At 47.5% G+C, this 17,984-nt stretch overlaps 1 protein-coding gene across 3 annotated transcripts in view; it reads left to right on the top strand.

Moving 5' to 3' along the window:
• The window catches only part of ATP11C (ATPase phospholipid transporting 11C), a 1,508,462-nt gene that overhangs the window by 319,586 nt on the left and 1,170,892 nt on the right, over window positions 1-17,984 (top strand). The gene's annotated exons all lie outside the window — the stretch shown is intronic.

The raw sequence follows: 17,984 nt of genomic DNA, 5'->3' as shown, positions 1-17,984 counted from the left end.
AATAGCTTGCCCAAAATGGGCGGCCCAGCAATTGGAGAAACCCACAAAAATATCTGATGTCAACCCTTCCGGTCCTGCTGCTTTACCGCGCTTTATTTGACCAATGGCTTCAGAGATCTCTGACTGTGTAAAGGTTATTTTACTGCAAGGGCCACTGTTTATACCCCAAGTCTCTTCTCTGAGCTCATAAAAGAAAATCCCCTGGAAGTGTGACACCCAGGTATTCTTAGTAATTACACCTTCCTTGCCCCCCCTTTTGTTATTAGCCTTTGGCTACCAATTTAAAAAACAATTTGTGATCATTGTTAGAGACTGCTGAAGCTAGCATATTCCATTGTTTCTCTATATAGTCCTGTCTTATTTTTTTAATACATTTTTTTAAATATTATTTTCTGCTGAAAAATGTGGCATCCGATTGGATCACTCCGCCAGGGAGATTCCACACAGCTGTCTACGTTTTGACTGAAATAGGATTCAACTGATGGTATGCAAGCCCCTTGCGCAGCCTTTGCAGGGCCCTGTAATTCCAGGGTTCTGGCATTATGGCTTCACTTGAGGGGTCGAACAGCACCAGCAGCCTGGCCAGCTCCAGCTCAGAGAATCCTGACTCGTATTGTGCACTTTTATCTTTGGGAACTTCAAAGCCCTTCGTTGTGTATCCATTGAAAATCCCAGAAACGCTATGGTCCCTACTTGCCAAGTCTTCACTTGATGCAGAATCTCTGTCCCTCAAGCCAATCTATCACCATGTTCAATTGGAAATAAAGAGCCCTCCTTTCAGACTGGATATCCTCGTACTCCCTCCTTTTGTTTGAAGCATTGCCACCAGTAGTTTGTGGAGCTTGGTGAAGCATCAGGGGCTCAGCTGAAAGGCTAAATGGGAGACTGATGAATCCCCATTCCCCGCTCTTGACACTGAAACTGCAACAACCTGGTGTGCAGAGAAAAAGTGGGCACTGTCTGGTAAATGTCTCCTGGTAATGCACTAAGTAGCCATTAAACTGCTTGAGGTTTTGTTCAGCCTCCCCGTGTGTTTCCTCTCCATTAGGATAATATTGCCAATGAAACACTCCTGGGTGTGTTTAAAAGTGAATATATTGCACCTTTTGGGCCAGTTAAGAACTCCTCTCTTCATCAATTAAGTCTCTTCCTCTGAATAACACAGTGTAGGAGGGTGGTGCTCTTTCTGAAGCATGTCAACAAACTGTGGGCGAAAACAACCCTTCCTTTCACTACTGCTGACCCCAAGCGTCAACAAATGACCTTGATATTGACAGGCTGGGAGATCAGTTCCTACTTTTACCAGCGCTGCTGTAACCTCTATGCCTGGACACCTATTTAACAGCGTTATCTAACACAGTGCATGTTCATGCTAACTTTCCAACTTCATTGCTAACTGGCTGCTGGAGGCCTTTGGCCTGCTGCCCTCCTTTATTGTGGCTAACTCGTCTAATTGAGGGTCTATTTCCACGAAGGAAATGGAAGGGACTACCCTGTGTGCCCAGGGGATAGAAACGTTGCTTCTCCAGGCTTGTTGGGTTTGCCATTCATGCCATAGGACTGTGTTATTTGCTGAACACCCTTCTCCTCTATTGGCCTTGCGTCCCCTCAGTCCGCCTTTTTGGCACTGTTTTGACTCTTTTGAAGGTGTGTACATGAAACCTGATGCCATAGGGGCCGACCCTTTTGTGGACTGACTCCAGGTCTGGGAAAACCTGGCTGGCCTGGTGGATGGATGAGCCTAGCATGCACTTGAAGATGAGCGTAATATCGGTATTCAGACTCCTGTCAGTCGCTTTTGCTGAAGGAGTTCCTCCTAGACGTAACTATACCCGGGCACATGAGCCTGATTAGTAATTAACTCTGGCTATGAAATGCATTGAGAACCCAGCCTTTTTTTGCTATGGGCATCGGCTGCTGTCTGAAACCCACCACCTACACTGGCAACCCCAGTGCAGTTCTCATCCATGGGGCACCCTGCCCCGCATGGTTTACGGGGCACCAGTTGGCTGTGCACCAGAACGAAGGACCTCCCTAGGGGGTTTGTGACCTGTGTTCTGTTGCAGTCCCAGCAGAAGCTATGGCTTAATCTCTGAATGAGCTACAGCAGTCCACGGTGACCTGTGCTATACTGCTGAAAGGGGAGCCGGAGGAAAGAGCTAGGCTAGGGGCATGTTGTGGGGTTAGCCAAGTTGCAGTCCCTTATGGAGGAAACTGCAAAAAAACAGAGCTGGAGCCTTTGCTAGGAAACTTTCCCAACTACGCTGACCACTGGTGAAAAGCGAACAGATTGCCATGCAATTCAGACCATCAGACAAACTATTTATTCTGCACTGAGCAGCAAAGTGAAACAGGAAATACCTGATAGAAGACGTTAAGCCTGATTGGCGTGTTATCCCTGAAGAGACTGCAGACTTACTCTGGGTTGTTGGGATGTGTAGTCTATAAAATCTTTAATTGATTGCTAGCAGTTGGCCTGCAGCGGACCGCACATTAGCAAACCTCCTGTCTTGCCATAGAATGCATAATACAATGCAATAAGGAGGTCAGACCAGTTTACCAGGACATGGTGTTGAACAGTTAACATCTGCGAAAGAGGACTTTGATGTTTAAAATCGAAATCTTTTCCCTCGTGTTCGTTGAATGATTTGAGCTGCCCTACAGTTAGTTTTTCAGTAAAAACAGCAACCAGGGCATAGACCGGGTAGGGCCTGAGTGGGCAAGGCCCTCTCAAAACCTGTAAATGCCCACTCAGCAGAGCTGTGTGGGCATTTACAGAAGTTAATGTCACTGCGGTGGGCCCAATTACATTAGCTTCAGGTCCTACTTGTTGGACAATCCTGGCTACACCTCTGAGCAGCAATAGATGTCTGGAAAATAATGCACGTAGGTCTGTCCACCGAGTGAAACTAAAGAGAGAATTGATTAGTACAGCCTGTTTTTCTTAACGTAATTAGGAAGTGGGCAGACAGTGGTCTTTTGGTCTGTTTCTTTATGCCATTGTTACCCGATAGCCCTCAATCAGTGATAGTAGGTTCGCTAATGAATCACGCCTCCTCTTTTACTAAATGATTGGAATAAAGGAAATCTGAATATAGAAGTCCACCTGCACAGATGGGTGGGTCGTTGTAGCTCTAGGCTCACTTTAGCCCAAGGTGCTCGATGTCGCATTCCCTTGCTCACTCTAGGGCTATAGGTTAGGAACACCCTGGACAACTGTGGGCACAAGCCCCCCCTGAAATGACTTCCTGGCTGCTTAGTCCGAATATCCCCTTCCCCAGCGTTGATGGTACTTTGGGTCTTCAAATTACGGATGGGTTCTGAATCAGTGGGGCCTGGGACTATTTGTATAACTTTTATACAGCACTGGCCATACCGAGGGATCGCAGTGCAAGTTACAAAACTCAAAGGGCGGAGGTGAAAAAAAAGTTACATTATTTTCAGAACAGGATAGGAAGATCAGGATAAAAAATTGCGGAGGGATGTTAGACAGGATAAGGTGGGGGAAGAGTTACGTTTTGAGGAATTTGCAGAGGGTGATGAAGGATGGGGCTGCATAGAGGTGGGATGGGGATATAATATGCGTCTGTACACAAGTATTTCTAGGTGCGACAAGACAAGGAGGGGGAAACGAGGGGAGGACAAAAGAACAACCATGTATCAGTCAGATCGCGCAAGTGCAGGGAAGATGGAGAAGTGCCGGGGGGTCAGGGGGGCCGGGGAAGGGAGAAGTGCAGGTAACTCAATAAGTGCAGCCAGCGGGTGGCCCATAAGTGCAGAGAGAGGGGACTGTAGGGTTTCAAGTACAGACCGGTAAGTGCTGGGGGAGCCCGGAGACAGTGCGAAGGCGACTGAACCTGCAGGAGCCAGGGCCCAAGTTCAGAGGTTAGCCAGGTGACCAGTGTTCGGAGCAGTCAGGGACATCAGCAGGGGAGAGAAAGCAGTAGCGAAAAGGGAGGTCTTCAGTTGCATCCTGAAATCATAGGTGGTTTCCCTCAAGTTTGAGAGGGGCAAGGAGGCTGTACCAGAGGAAGGCCCCAGCAGAGGAGAGAGATCTGCCACCCACTCTCTGCTTGGAGAAGTGTCTGACCCTCAGAGTTGGAGGTGGATGATTGGAGAGCTTGCGAAGGAAGATGTTTAGGAAGAGAAAGGGTGATAGTGTTCTAGGCTCTGGGTGCTCATTGGGTGAAGGCCTCTTTGTGTGCAGGTTGGCTTGCAGTGTGGATTGTGTGGGAGATTTTGGTTGGCTTCTCTAGTGTTTGTGTATGTAATAAGTTTGTTTGTTGTTGAGGTAGAATGAAGATTTGAGGTGGATAGCCTTGCACATGATGCAGTTTTCTTAAAGCAGTTTGGTGGGGTGTGGAAAGACATTTGAGCTGGTAGAGAAATGGGTTTATGAGTGAGTCTTTGGGTAAGTGTAGAATGAGTTTTGCTGCTGCATTCTTTTTGGCTTGCAGGGCCGCAAGAGTTTTAGGGTGTCCATTGAGGATTGTGCTTCCGCGGGGAAGGATGTGCTTTATTTTGTGTGGAAGGTGTAGCTGTAGGTTGCATGATTTGGTGAAGGCAACTGTGGTCTGTGAAGGATAGGCTGGGATTAATGGTGAATCCCATGGATTTTACTGGTTTGGAGCGGGACATATGTGGGTTTTCTCTGGTGTGTTCTTTGTATTCAGGCGGTGAGGTTTGGTTTATCTCTGGGGTGGGATGGTGGGGCAGATAAGGAGGTCTTCAGTTGTGGATGGGTTCCGTTTTAGGAAGTGGATGGCCATCTAGGTGATAGTTTTTAGGAACGATTTCCCTAAGGTCCAATTTTCCCTCCAGTTATGTAACCCCCCAAACTATTTGATTTTGTTTGGCTAAGCTAACCTTACTTCCAGTAGAGCATAGCCTTCAACTGCACTCCTCTGGGCTTTCCCTCATTTGTTATGGGGAAACTGACACGCCCTTCAGGCTGTCAGTACTGGGAAACTGTTTCCCTTAGTCTTTGATTATGTTGCCATTTCTTGGTAACTTTGTATCTATGTGCCAAGTACCTTACAGTACTGCGCATAGGGGACCTTTTGTTTTATAGTTCTAGGCAATCTCTAAGGATTTTGGGGTATTTGTACAAGAGAGCCTAGGATGAACAGGTGGCAGCAGTTTACTTTTAAAGTATTTTTACTTCATTTTTATGGCCCATACTGCGTTTACTGGGTTTGGCCCAAAACTGTGGCCAGTGCCGACAATGGGCATGCCACTAAGTCTTTTGTTCTGTCCTATGGCCATTTTGTCCCTTTGCCTTCACCAAGGTCGAGAGGCCCAGGTATTCCTTATTTGGGCATGCAGCCTCCTGCGATAACCGCATCTATTGCGGGCTCCTGCATGTGTGCTAGTGCCCAGGAAGAGGGTTGGGACTGTCTGGTCCCAATCCCCACTACTGGTGCCAGTTTGTCTGGTATGCCTGAATGACTGGAACCACTGTGGGCCACCACTGGCCCATGCCTGGCGTGCATGCAAGAGAGCAGATCTTCCATTGGCTATACCAGATTTGAGCGCGAAACAAATCTTGGATAAAAGAAGGGCTTCTGCATCCATTCCAGGTCGATCACCTGAAGTTCACACAAACTACCGAAGGAACCAAGTATCCTGAACGAAAGAGCAGACCAGTGGAACTGCCGGAGACGTGCTGGAAGGTTTGGCACCCTGACCCCACTGTTGTCCTGTCGGATCCTGCTTTTGTATCGTGCCAAGAAGACCTGCAAGGGCGCTTTGACCCTTTAGAGTAGTGGGACCAACTACTCTCGGCACCTCCTGCTTACCCTTGAATATTGGAAGAACATGGGCATATTATGCCAGAGGCTGGCAACTGCCTTCCTAATGCCTACACAAGAGACACAACTCTTGCCTTTGTTTCTAACAGTAATTCAGTGGATGAGGAAACGCGAGAAAACACATATTTCTTATAAATGAAGGGGGTGATGTCACACTTGGTTAAGACATTTTGATCACGCCAGGAGCTAATTTCCAGCTGCAATTAAGCGATTACCTTTTAGACTGTCTGGCTTTAAATAACGTTAGTATCACCTGGAAAGCACAGAGGTTGCTCAACAGGGTTCCTGGAGCACAAGGGGTACCCTACTCGTGGGCATGGATGATTGGAGGCTTTTCTTGCCCTGATTTGGAGCCTGGCCCCTACAGCCATGATGGGGGGCGAGGGGCCCATTAGTTTTGGTTGTACGTACCCTTTGAGGGTGGACAGACATTACCTCCTGCTTTAGCCCACTAACAGCTCTGCTTTGCAACTTTATCACACATACCTGTTAGGTGGCATGTAACTCAATACTACTAATGTTATCAACCTCAGAAGTCTGGAATCCTTTGCCACATCAACTAGGGTACAGGCTTGCCACCTGAGACTTACCCACGTCTGATTCTGCATCTGTCGGCCTGTGGGGAAGACGCACACAGAAAGAGCAGGGCACAGTGCCCTTGTGGTTTTTCACACTTCTTCCTCGGGATGGCACAATTCACTCCGCAGAGAAAGTGGCACATGCTGGGCAACATTCTCCCACTTTGACAATGTCACCCAAAGAGCGAAATTGGCCATTTGAAATACCTCTGTCGACTTATTGCGCAATCCACACTGATGGGTTTAAGCCCCTGCTTAACGCGAGATGGCAATTAAGGGCATTTGCCAAAGCGCTCAAGAGGAACAGGACACCCTCTTACCAGCGACATGCCATGCTCACTCATCATTCTGATCACGAATTGCCATTTATCTGGGGTCATGTTAAATGTATTTATTTATTTATTTATTACATGTGTAGCATCACGCAAAACCCCCAAGCATCAAGGCGCAAAGTTAACTGCATGGAGTGGACCATTTCCATTGGCGCACGTTTTTACTTTTCCGCCACAAAAGAGATTTGCGCAAGTCAGACCTCTGTGGATTCCCACGGGTGTCTTCTTTATGTAAATGCATGGGGTACCCTGTTTTCCTTTGTGGCTTTGACACCCTAGGCCCAAATCTGTAGGTTGTCTCCCCAAACCCTTTGGGGGTTACCAGTGGTTTAGCCTTTTCCCTTTGCGCCCAGGTAGGTGCACCCACACATGTGAGGTACCGTTTACGTCAGGACACCTGTGGGAACGTGGGAAGGTAGGACATGTGGTGTTGGTGGCGTGTGTCACGATCATTCGCATTTCCCATAGTACAATACCTGACTCCAACATGGCGGCTCTCACTGACATGCCTGACTCCAACATGGCGGCTCTCACGGATCGCTGCAGTGTGTGCAGCAGTCTAGTCATCGCGCCCCAGAATGCTTTGCAACTTTTCAGGGACGAGACGCCGACGGCTTATCAACCTACAGATCCCAGACAAGGACGCGTTGCTACTCTCCAAGGAGCTGGCGAACGCTACGTGAGTCCGTGTTAGGGAATCCATTACTCTCTCTGCTCAGGCTTGCCTTTTTGCTGATTTCAATCTTTGCGACTTTGTTCATTGATCCTAACTAAACTTTGTTTTTGTTGACGTGTGTTGTTGTAGGACGTCTCAGAGCCTTTCAGTTTCAGTGTTTTACCGAGGTTGTTTAAGCAACTCCCTTTGGAGGATTTTGTTCTCTGCATCCGCCTTCGACCGGTGCGGGTTCCTAGGGTTTCTTTTGGTAGGCATTCGTTTAGTTTGGAGCATTGAATGTTTAATGGTTTCTCTTCACTTTGGATTCATAGTTTACGTTTGGCATTATACAGACCCAACACCCTTTGCTCTTACTCCTTCTGGACATCTGTTATCTCTCAATATAAAGAGGGTCTCTGGTTGTTCTGGGTAAGATTGCCCTCTTCTCTCCTTCTTGAATATAGGTTGTTCCCAGTTACACCTCATTGTATGTTTACCATCTCTGTTCTGTGTTCTGCCTTGTCCAGTGTACCCAGCCCTTTAGCTCATCCGTGGTCTTCAGTTATCCTCATTTCAAAACCGAGTAACCATCAGATCCTTTGGTAAGATTCCCGCTTCCAGAGTTGTCTTTCCCATTACAAGGCAAACTCAAAAGACTAATCACTCTGTTTTCCTATCTCTCTTTAGCCAGCCTGGCACTTCTGCTCTGGACCCAATCCTCTAAAGACACAACCAGTCATCACCAAAAACTCCTGGGATAGCGTAATCTACATCCCCGGGACTTCTCAAGGAGTCTACGTTCACTAGCAGTTCCGCAGGGTTTTATTCCCCAAGAGGGTTTCCCTGGGAACCCTCCTGTGCCCTGGCCTTTGTGCCGGTTCACTGGGTGTTTCTCGGGGGAAATTCCAATTATCATCTAAAGACAGAAGCAGACATCAATACTCTCCTGGGTATTCTTTTTCTACATCATCCTGAACTATCCTTGCTTCTTCCCCCAGGTGAGAGTACTTTGTTTCTATGTTTTTCTTACACGGGGCATCTTTGAGTGTAAAACAGTGAAGTATTTTATTCAGTCTTAAGTTAGCAACGCCTAAAAGAAGAAAAGTTTCTGTTTCTACTCTCAGTTGCCCCTGGTAGGGAATACATTTTGACTATAGGCTAGGATGGATCCACAGCAGCAACAGATTCAACAATTGATTGCTGCTGTTCAGTCCCTGACCAATGAAGTTCAGCAATTTAAAACGGGAGAACACTTCTTTGAGACAGCAGCAGCAGCATGTTTCTCAACAGATTGCACAACAAGCTACTGTGTCTCGTATTCCCCATTGTTCTGAGGTACCTCCCGGACCTCTTCCGGGTGGGCAGTTTGATGGAAACCCACATAAGGTGAAGGAATTTCTTGATGCATGTGCTGTGCAATTCGCATTCAAAGCCAATTTTTTCCATACAGATCGGGAAGGCTACAGGGTATCCCAGATGGTAGGACCCGCATTAGCCTGGGCTACTCCTTTAGTTACTAATAACAACCCACTTTTAGACTCCCACACAGCCTTCTGCAATAGTATTCGTACTATGTTTGGGCGACAGGAGATTAAGGTTGCTTCACAAGAACACCTCTTGGATCTCAAACAGGGCAATCTAGACATACTGGCATATATCACAAAATTTAAACAAATGGCCAGCGAGACCACATGGTCGGATGATGCGCAGGTCACGATATTCCAGAGGGGTTTATCAGAAGATCTTAAGGATGAGGTTTCTAGAGTTCCACGTCCCGCCACTCTCACAGAGTTCATCGCCCTAGTGATGCAGATAGACTACAGGATGAAGGAGAGGATGGCTGAAATGAGGAAGGGTAGCATAACAAGGACATCTTTTGGTCCTTCAACCTCTAAATCCCCGCCAACTGATGAACCTATGCAACTGGGTTCTGCATCTCGAGGACCCTTGAGTCCCAAGGAGAGAAATCACAGACGGAATCTGGGACTGTGCATGTATTGTGGCGCCAATACTCACTCGGTCCAGGAATGTCCAATTGCTCCGGTCCGGCGGTCGGGAAACGCCAGCGCCCGGTCGTAAGAGGAACCACGATCCGGGAACCAAAGTCTGATCAAGGTTCCTCACATACTACACATTCTTTCTATTGCACCAACATGTTGGTATTAAAGGTATCTTTCACCATAGGAAGTCTCATCTTACAAGATGTTCCGGCTCTAATTGATAGTGGGGCAGCGGGAAATTTCGTGGACGACCATTGGGCTGCTTCTCTTAAGATTCCACGTTCCCCCAAAGAGGAACCGATTCCTGTCGAAAGCGTGGATGGTAGCCCTCTGATCTCGGGTCCCATCAAAGATCAGACCGAAGCAATCCTAATGTCCATTTCTACCCATCAGGAGATCCTGACTTTAGATATAATCCGAGCAGCCCATCATCCGGTGATCTTAGGGCTACCTTGGCTCAGGAAACATAATCCGTTTATCAACTGGACCGCTGGGTCATTCTTTCTTGGTTCAGAGTTTTGTTTGACACACTGCATAGGAAGCCACCAGAGGGTGGCCATAGAACCACCCCCTTCCACAAGTAACACCAAAGGGGTACAGTCTCTCAATCAGATCGCAGGTCTCCCTGAAGTTTACGAGAAATTTCAGGACGTATTCTCATCCTCTGAGTTTAACCAGTTGCCTCCCCACAGGAGAGACGACTGTGCCATCGATTTGATACCAGATCAACCGCTCCCTTTTGGACGTATGTATATTCTGTCCACTGTGGAAAAAGAGGTTCTGCGTGAATATCTTCGCTCCAATTTGATGAACGGGCTGATAACAGAATCTACATCCCCAGCTGCCGCCTCTTTGTTCTTTGTAGCCAAGAAGAATTCTAAGGAACTACGTCCCTGTATTGACTTCCGCGGCTTGAACAAAATTACTGTGCCCGACAAATACCCCATGCCGCTTATCCCTGACATTCTGGAAGCAGTAAAAGGGGCAACTATATATACTAAGTTGGACTTAAAAGGAGCATACCACCTGATATGGATACGGCCCGGGGATGAATGGAAGACAGCGTTTAGAACGCCGTTTGGGCATTATCAGTATAGAGTCATGCCATTTGGGCTATCTAACGCCCCAGCTATATTTCAACGTTTTATGGACCATCTCTTTTCCGACCTTCTCTTACACAGTATGGTGGTTTACTTAGATGACATTTTGGACACATACAACATGTTCAAGAAGTGCTTCGACGCCTGCAACAAAATCATTTGTTCTGTAACCCCGAAAAGTGTACTTTTCATCAATCTAAAGTAACTTACTTGGGATACGTTCTATCCGCCAAAGGGATAGCAATGGACCCAGAGAAGGTCTCGGCGGTACGACACTGGCCTACACCTACATCTGGAAAAGAAATTCAACGCTTTATAGGTTTCGCAAATTTCTATCGGAGATTCATACCTGAATTCTCAAGACTTACCCAGCCACTTACTAATCTTCTTAAGAAAGGAGTCATATTTGTCTGGTCGTCAGCTACTGATCAAGCATTTGGCAAACTTAAAAAACTATTTACTTCAGCACCAATTCTTCTAACTCCCAATCAGAACCGAAGATTCATCGTGGAGACTGATGCCTCCCAACACGCTCTAGGAGCCGTTCTGCTACAACCTGATGACCTTGATCAGGAGAGGCCAGTAGCATTTCTTTCCAAGACTCTTTTGCCCTCCGAGATCAACTACACGGTCCTGGAGAAGGAACTTCTCGCCATCAAGCGTGCCTTTGAGGAATGGCGGCATTTACTTTTGGGAGCCAAATTCCCGGTTGAAGTACGTACAGACCATCATAATCTTCGAATACTTCAATATGCTCAGACTTGTAACAGCCGTCAGGCAAGATGGGCTCACTTTTTCTCTCCCTTCAGAATCACGTTTTCATTTATTCCTGGAAGGGAGAATCTAAGAGCAGATGCCCTGTCTCGCAAGGACCATCCTATCGACAATCCTTTCAGATCAGAACCCATATTTCCACCACTAACCATGGGAGTAGTGTCAGCTCCAGATTTTCTGTCTCGCCTCAGAGCCCATTCTGATTCCATCGCAAAGAAATCGCTCTCATTATCTAACCGATCTGTTCTGGTAGAAGAGGATGGATGTTATTTCATGGGACAGAAGGCGTACATTCCAACTCGTTCTCTTCAAAAGGAGGTTTTGGATATGTGCCATAAATCCAAGATCGCAGGACATCGAGGTTTCGCCTCCACTTTGGATCTTGTTTCACGTTTCTTTTGGTGGCCTGCTATTCGAAGAGACACCAAGGAATACGTGAGTTCATGTCCCACATGCTTACAAAATAAGATACCAAGACAAGCACCATTGGGAGAATTGGTCAGAATGCCCTTGCCTTCCCGTCCATGGCAAATAATATCCACTGATTTCATTGTGGACCTGCCACAATCTCAGGGCTATTCTACTATTATGGTCACAATTGACACCTTGACTAAGTTGGCTCATTTTGTCCTTTTGGTTGGGATACCCTCTGCTTCTCAAATGGCACGTATTTTCATCAAACATGTTTTCTCCCTTCATGGCTTACCAGAAACAATCATTTCGGACAGAGGTCCACAATACACCTCCCAATATTGGAAACTAGTATGCCGATTTCTGGGGGTATCCAGGGCTCTTAGCTCTGGTTACCACCCCCAATCGAATGGTCAAACTGAAAGGCTAAACCAAGCATTAGAGGGTTATCTCAGGAGTTACATCTCTGCGGCCCAGGACGATTGGAAGGATCTCCTGCCTCTAGCTGAGTTTGCGTATAACAACTCTTACCATTCGGCCATTCATACTTCTCCTTTTCAGTGTACTTATGGGTTCAGTCCCACATCTTTTCCCACTATGAAGAGGTCTGACACTAAGTTTCCAGACCTAAATAAACTAACGGAACAAATCCGTCAAGGACACCGCTCTGCGGTTATCGCTCTACGCCATTCCCAGGACAGGAGAAAACACTTAGCTGATCGCCATCGTACACCTGCACCTATAATCAAACCCGGAGATTGGGTGTGGCTGTCTTCCAGATTTCTACCTAGACATCTTGCTCCGTCTAAACTCTCTCCTCGGTATTTTGGTCCCTTCCGAGTAATTGCTGCCATAGGTTCCGCGGCTTTCAGACTCTGTTTACCTAACTCCTGGACAAGAATACACCCAGTTTTTCATGTGTCACAACTTAAACCCGATAATCGGAGTACATTCCATCCCACAGTTTCGGACTGTCCTGCACCCATCGTATCTGATTCAGGGCCAGAATTTGAAGTCAAAGAAATCTGCGACTCCCGATACCATCGGGGTCGTCTTCAGTACTTAGTTGACTGGAAGGGGTACACTCCTGCTGATCGTACCTGGGAACCAGTATCTGCCATCCATGCACCTCGGTTGATTAAAAGATTTCATATGAGACATCCTGGCAAACCGGGAGGTGCCAATCCTAAGGGGGGGGCATACTGTCATGATCATTCGCATTTCCCATAGTACAATACCTGACTCCAACATGGCGGCTCTTGCTGACATGCCTGACTCCAACATGGCGGCTCTCACGGATCGCTGCAGTGTGTGCAGCAGTCTAGTCATCGCGCCCCAGAATGCTTTGCAACGTTTCAGGGACGAGACGCCGACGGCTTATCAACCTACAGATCCCGGACAAGGACGCGTTGCTACTCTCCAAGGAGCTGGCGAACGCTACGTGAGTCCGTGTTAGGGAATCCCTTACTCTCTCTGCTCAGGCTTGCCTTTTTGCTGATTTCAATCTTTGCGACTTTGTTCATTAGATCCTAACTGAACTTTGTTTTTGTTGACGTGTGTTGTTGTAGGACGTCTCAGAGCCTTTCAGTTTGTGTTTTACCGAGGTTGTTTAAGCAACTCCCTTTGGAGGATTTTGTTCTCTGCATCCGCCTTCGACCGGAGCGGGTTCCTGGGGTTTCTTTTGGTAGGCATTCGTTTAGTTTGGAGAATTGAATGTTTAATGGTTTTTCTTCACTTTGGATTCATAGTTTACGTTTGGCATTATACAGACCCAACACCCTTTGCTCTTACTCCTTCTGGACATCTGTTATCTCTCAATATAAATAGGGTCTCTGGTTGTTCTGGGTAAGATTGCCCTCTTCTCTCCTTCTTGAATATAGGTTGTTCCCAGTTACAACTCATTGTATGTTTACCATCTCTGTTCTGTGCTCTGCCTTGTCCAGTGTACCCAGCCCTTTAGCTCATCCGTGGTCTTCGGTTATCCTCATTTCAAAACCAAGTAACCATCAGATCCTTTGGTAAGATTCCCGCTTCCAGAGTTGTCTTTCCCATTACAAGGCAAACTCAAAAGACTAATCACTCTGTTTCCCTATCTCTCTTTAGCCAGCCTGGCACTTCTGCTCTGGACCCAATCCTCTAAGGACACAACCAGTCATCACCAAAAACTCCTGGGATAGCGTAATCTAAATCCCCGGGACCAATCAAGGAGTCTACGTTCACTAGCAGCTCCGCAGGGTTTTATTCCCCAAGAGGGTTTCCCTGGGAACCCTTCTGTGCCCTGGCCTTTGTGCCGGTTCACTGGGTGTTTCTCGGGGGAAATTCCAATTATCATCTAAAGACAGAAGCAGACATCAATCCTCTCCTGGGTATTCTTTTTCTACATCATCCTGAACTATCCTTGCTTCTTCCCCCAGGTGAGAGTACTTTGTTTCTATGTTTTCCTTACACGGGGCATCTTTGAGTGTAAAACAGTGAAGTATTGTATTCAGTCTTAACAGCATGTTTCGGTGGATGGTAAGAGGGAAATGTCTGAAAATTTTCGTTTTTTCACCAAATTTCAGACTTTGCCGGGGATTGTGGCTAATACATTCTGGGGCGATTCGCGCAAGTCAGACCTCTGTGGATTCCCACAGGTGTCCTCTTTTTGGAAATGCATGGGGTTCCCTGTTTTCCTTGGTGGCTTCGACACCCTAGGCCCAAATCTGTATGCTGTCCACATGAGCAAAATCTGCTCTGCCGAAAGGCATGAGGTTACCAGTGGGTTAGCCTTTTCCCTTTGCGCCCAGGAAGGGGCACCCACACATGTGAGTTACCGTTTTCGTCGGGACACCTGTGGGAACGCAGGATGATAGGACATGTGTTGTTGGCGGCGTGTTTCAGTGGGTGGCCAGAATGAAATGTCTGAAAAAAAATTTGCACCAAATTTCAGAGACATTTCCCTCTGCCCACCCACCGAAACACGCCGCCAACAACAGATGTCCTACCTTCCCGCGTTCCCACAGGTGTCCCAACGAAAACAGTACCTCACATGTGTGGTTCCACCTACCTCGTCGAAAAGGGAAAAGGCTAACCCACTGATAACCCCAAGCCTTTCGGCAAAGCAGATTTTGCTTATGGTGACAACCTACAGATTTGGGCCTAGGGTGTCGAAGCCACCAAGGAAAACAGAGAACCTCATGCATTTCCGAAAAGAAGACACCCGTGGGCATCCCCCTTTCCACTAAAAACATCCATGGTGGTTTAGTGACCCCCACACCCACCCAAAACAAGTTATAATTTGTTATATTTTTGTTTTGCCCCTTTCCTAGGGGCAGATGGGCACATGTGTGTGGCCATCTGCCCCCGGGGGAGGGGCAAAACATACTGCCCCAGGCTTGGGGGTGGCTCTGCCAATATTTGCAGTGGCCTCCTCCCACCCCAAATGGATGGGGGCATCTCATGTACCCCTTCCTAGCGGCAGAAATCAGCCCCCAGGGAAGGCTACATAAGGTGCCCCCATCCACTTGGGGGGGGGGGGGGCACCCCTCCTTTCAAACATAAAAAATCTTGCTGGTCTAGTGGGCCCGCCCTGCTCCCACCGAAAACAAGTTATAATATATATATACTTTTGTTTTGCCCTTCCCTAGGCACAGATGGGCACATGTGTGTGGCCACCTGCCCCGGGGGGGGGGGGGGTCAAAACATACTGCCCCAGGCTTGGGAGGGGTGGCTCTGCCAATATTTGCAGTGGCACCCCCCCACCCCCAAATTGATGGGGGGCATCTCATGTACCCCTTCCTGGGGCAGGAATCTGCCCCCAAGGAGGGCTACATAAGGTCCCCCCATCCACTTAGGGTGGGGGTGAGAGGGTCATCCCCCTTGCAAAAATCCCTGGTTGTCCCACCCGCCCCACCCAAAATTACATTTAAAAACCTATATATATTTTTTTTGTTTGCCCCCTTTCCCTGGGGGCAGATGATCACCCATCTGCCCCCAGGGTATTGCCCTCATGCTTTGGGGGCAGGAGGGGAGAGGGCAGCTCACATAGTAAGCAGCCCCTCCCCCACTTCAAAAACAGATCCCTGCACAACGCACCAAACACATATTCTGGGGGTGATAAATGACATTACATCCCCCCCACTTAAAATTGTGGGGGGATTTGGCCCCCCCATGTCCTACACCCATGCCCATATATATGGTCACCGTATATAATATCGCCGGGAAAAGGTTGTGGCGATATTATATTGGTGACCATATATATAGGGACAGGAGCAGTTCCATGCAATAATGTCCCCACAAAAAAACAGCAATTTTTCAGCGATATTTTTGCATGGCGATATTTTTGAGGGGACATTATTACATGGAACCAATTGAAGCCAGTCGGAGAAATGGAAGTGAAAGGTGTGTGTCTGTGTGTGTGAACGTGCCGTAATGGACTCTACCACAGCATTACGCCCCCCAGGTCTTTGGAAGTCGACGTCACGATGTTTAGGTTTCAGGTCCTTCAGTGCCCTAGTACAGTCCTTTGTTGGATAGGTTGTTTTTTAATGGTGTTTTCAGGATAATTGTCTCCGGAATGCTCAAATATGGTTGGTGAATACCTGGCTCCATAAGAGACCGATGCAGGAGGTGGGTAACCTTTTGAAAGCAGATTGATTGGCTTTCCTGTTGCCTTCCCATCTCGTCAGAGAGATCCTTTCATGCAAAGAGACAGGCTCGTAACTAGTGCAAGCTGGTGCCGCTTCTGCTGGAGTCACGTGGCTGCTATACAATTGTTCTCTTACTTCAGACATACCCAAAAAGGGTCTGGCCTTGCTTAGTAAATATCGAGATTGTGCACAATGGGCGGTAAAACCGCCTGGTTACCGCCGGACTCGTATTACCCTTCCGCCTCCGTGATTCCCGGAATTACCGGGGCATTACAACCCCGGTTTCCCGGGAATCACGGAGGCGGAATGGTGTTAATCCCCATTCCCATTGAGTCCTATGGGACTCAATGGGAATGGGGATCATGGAAACACTGGCAGCATCTCGTGATGCTGCCGGTGTTTCCTCGTCCGCCTGCAGGCGGGCGGTGTTAAACCCGCCAGGTCAGACCTGGCGGGACCATCACCTCCCGCCTGCAGGAGTCGGCATCAGGCAGTCCGGAAACAACGGTGGCGGCGAGTTTACCGCCACCGTTATTTCCGGACCGCCTGATTTGTAATGAGTCCCAATGTCTTTTCTAATTAGTCAGTTCATTTAAATTACCTCATAGCAAAACTTTAGATTTTCATACCAACTAGGAGATGAATCTCCTTAATGTCTTTTATACCACATGCTTCTAGTTTCAACTGCGTTTTAGCTTTCTTTCTCTCTCGTCTTTTTGTGAATTGTGTGGAAAGTTAGGCCTGTGGAAAAGAGTATACAACTGCCCTTTTTCTACTATTACCCCGATACATTCAAAACCTTTCAGCTGTCACTCTGCCATTTTGCAAACTTTGCCCAGAATGGGGTGGTTAAACCCAGACGTGGTTCCTGAGCTTTATGTGCCTAGAGGCCCACCTCGCCCAATGAGACAGAAACATGGCTAGGTTACTGGTGGTCTCCTGAAGGAGGGTTGTGACTTAGCAGTTTTGGCTGGACTGCCACTTTCAAAGTGCCACCAAGCATGATTGCATGTGGTCTTTCCCTTTCTGTAATTGCGTGGCAGGCTGAACATTATGAAGAGTTGCCCATAGCAACACTAGCTGTACTGATTAATTCTGCTTCTGATTCTGCGCCCTTGACTTACATACTCTGGCCCGCTGACCTCCGTTACTATTCTCTGTACACCCTAGGGGTATATCTACTGTTAAGCACAGCGGCATTGTAATTACTGTAATGTATGTAGATAGAAACACTGTTAGTATTCTGTTAATGTAATTTGTATGTCTGTATATATGCATTATTGTAACTTTGTACAAATTGCGCCCTGTTGCCTCCGGGCCTAATGGTTTGCGCGTTATAAGTAAAACAAATACAAATTCAAAACCTCCCAGCCATCATTTTTCCATACTTCACCAGAGGAACACATGACTTCAGTAGCTTTACAGAGACATGGCCAACTCCTGATCGCATAGGCGCACGCGATTCCTTGCTGGGACTCTGTAATTACTATTCACGGGAGGAAAGTTTGGGAGGCAGATGCTGCCATTTGAAGGCCATGCGGCCTAATCGTATCACTTGTTACGTGTCCTGAAAGAGCTCCACCTTCTGAGCACTCTTTGCTTGTTAATCTGCTCCCACGAGTTGAGAGCTAGAGAGTGGAATGCAAGAGTACTGCAAGGTTACTCCCCTGCGGTAAACCTCATGCTCGCAGTCAAC

This window comes from Ambystoma mexicanum, chromosome 5p, assembly GCF_040938575.1.
Source record: "Ambystoma mexicanum isolate Mex_15411 chromosome 5p, UKY_AmexF1_1, whole genome shotgun sequence".
Lineage (NCBI taxonomy): Eukaryota > Metazoa > Chordata > Amphibia > Caudata > Ambystomatidae > Ambystoma > Ambystoma mexicanum.
The sequence above is the reverse complement of the archived record's forward strand: the minus strand, read 5'-3'. Positions and strand labels throughout refer to the sequence as shown.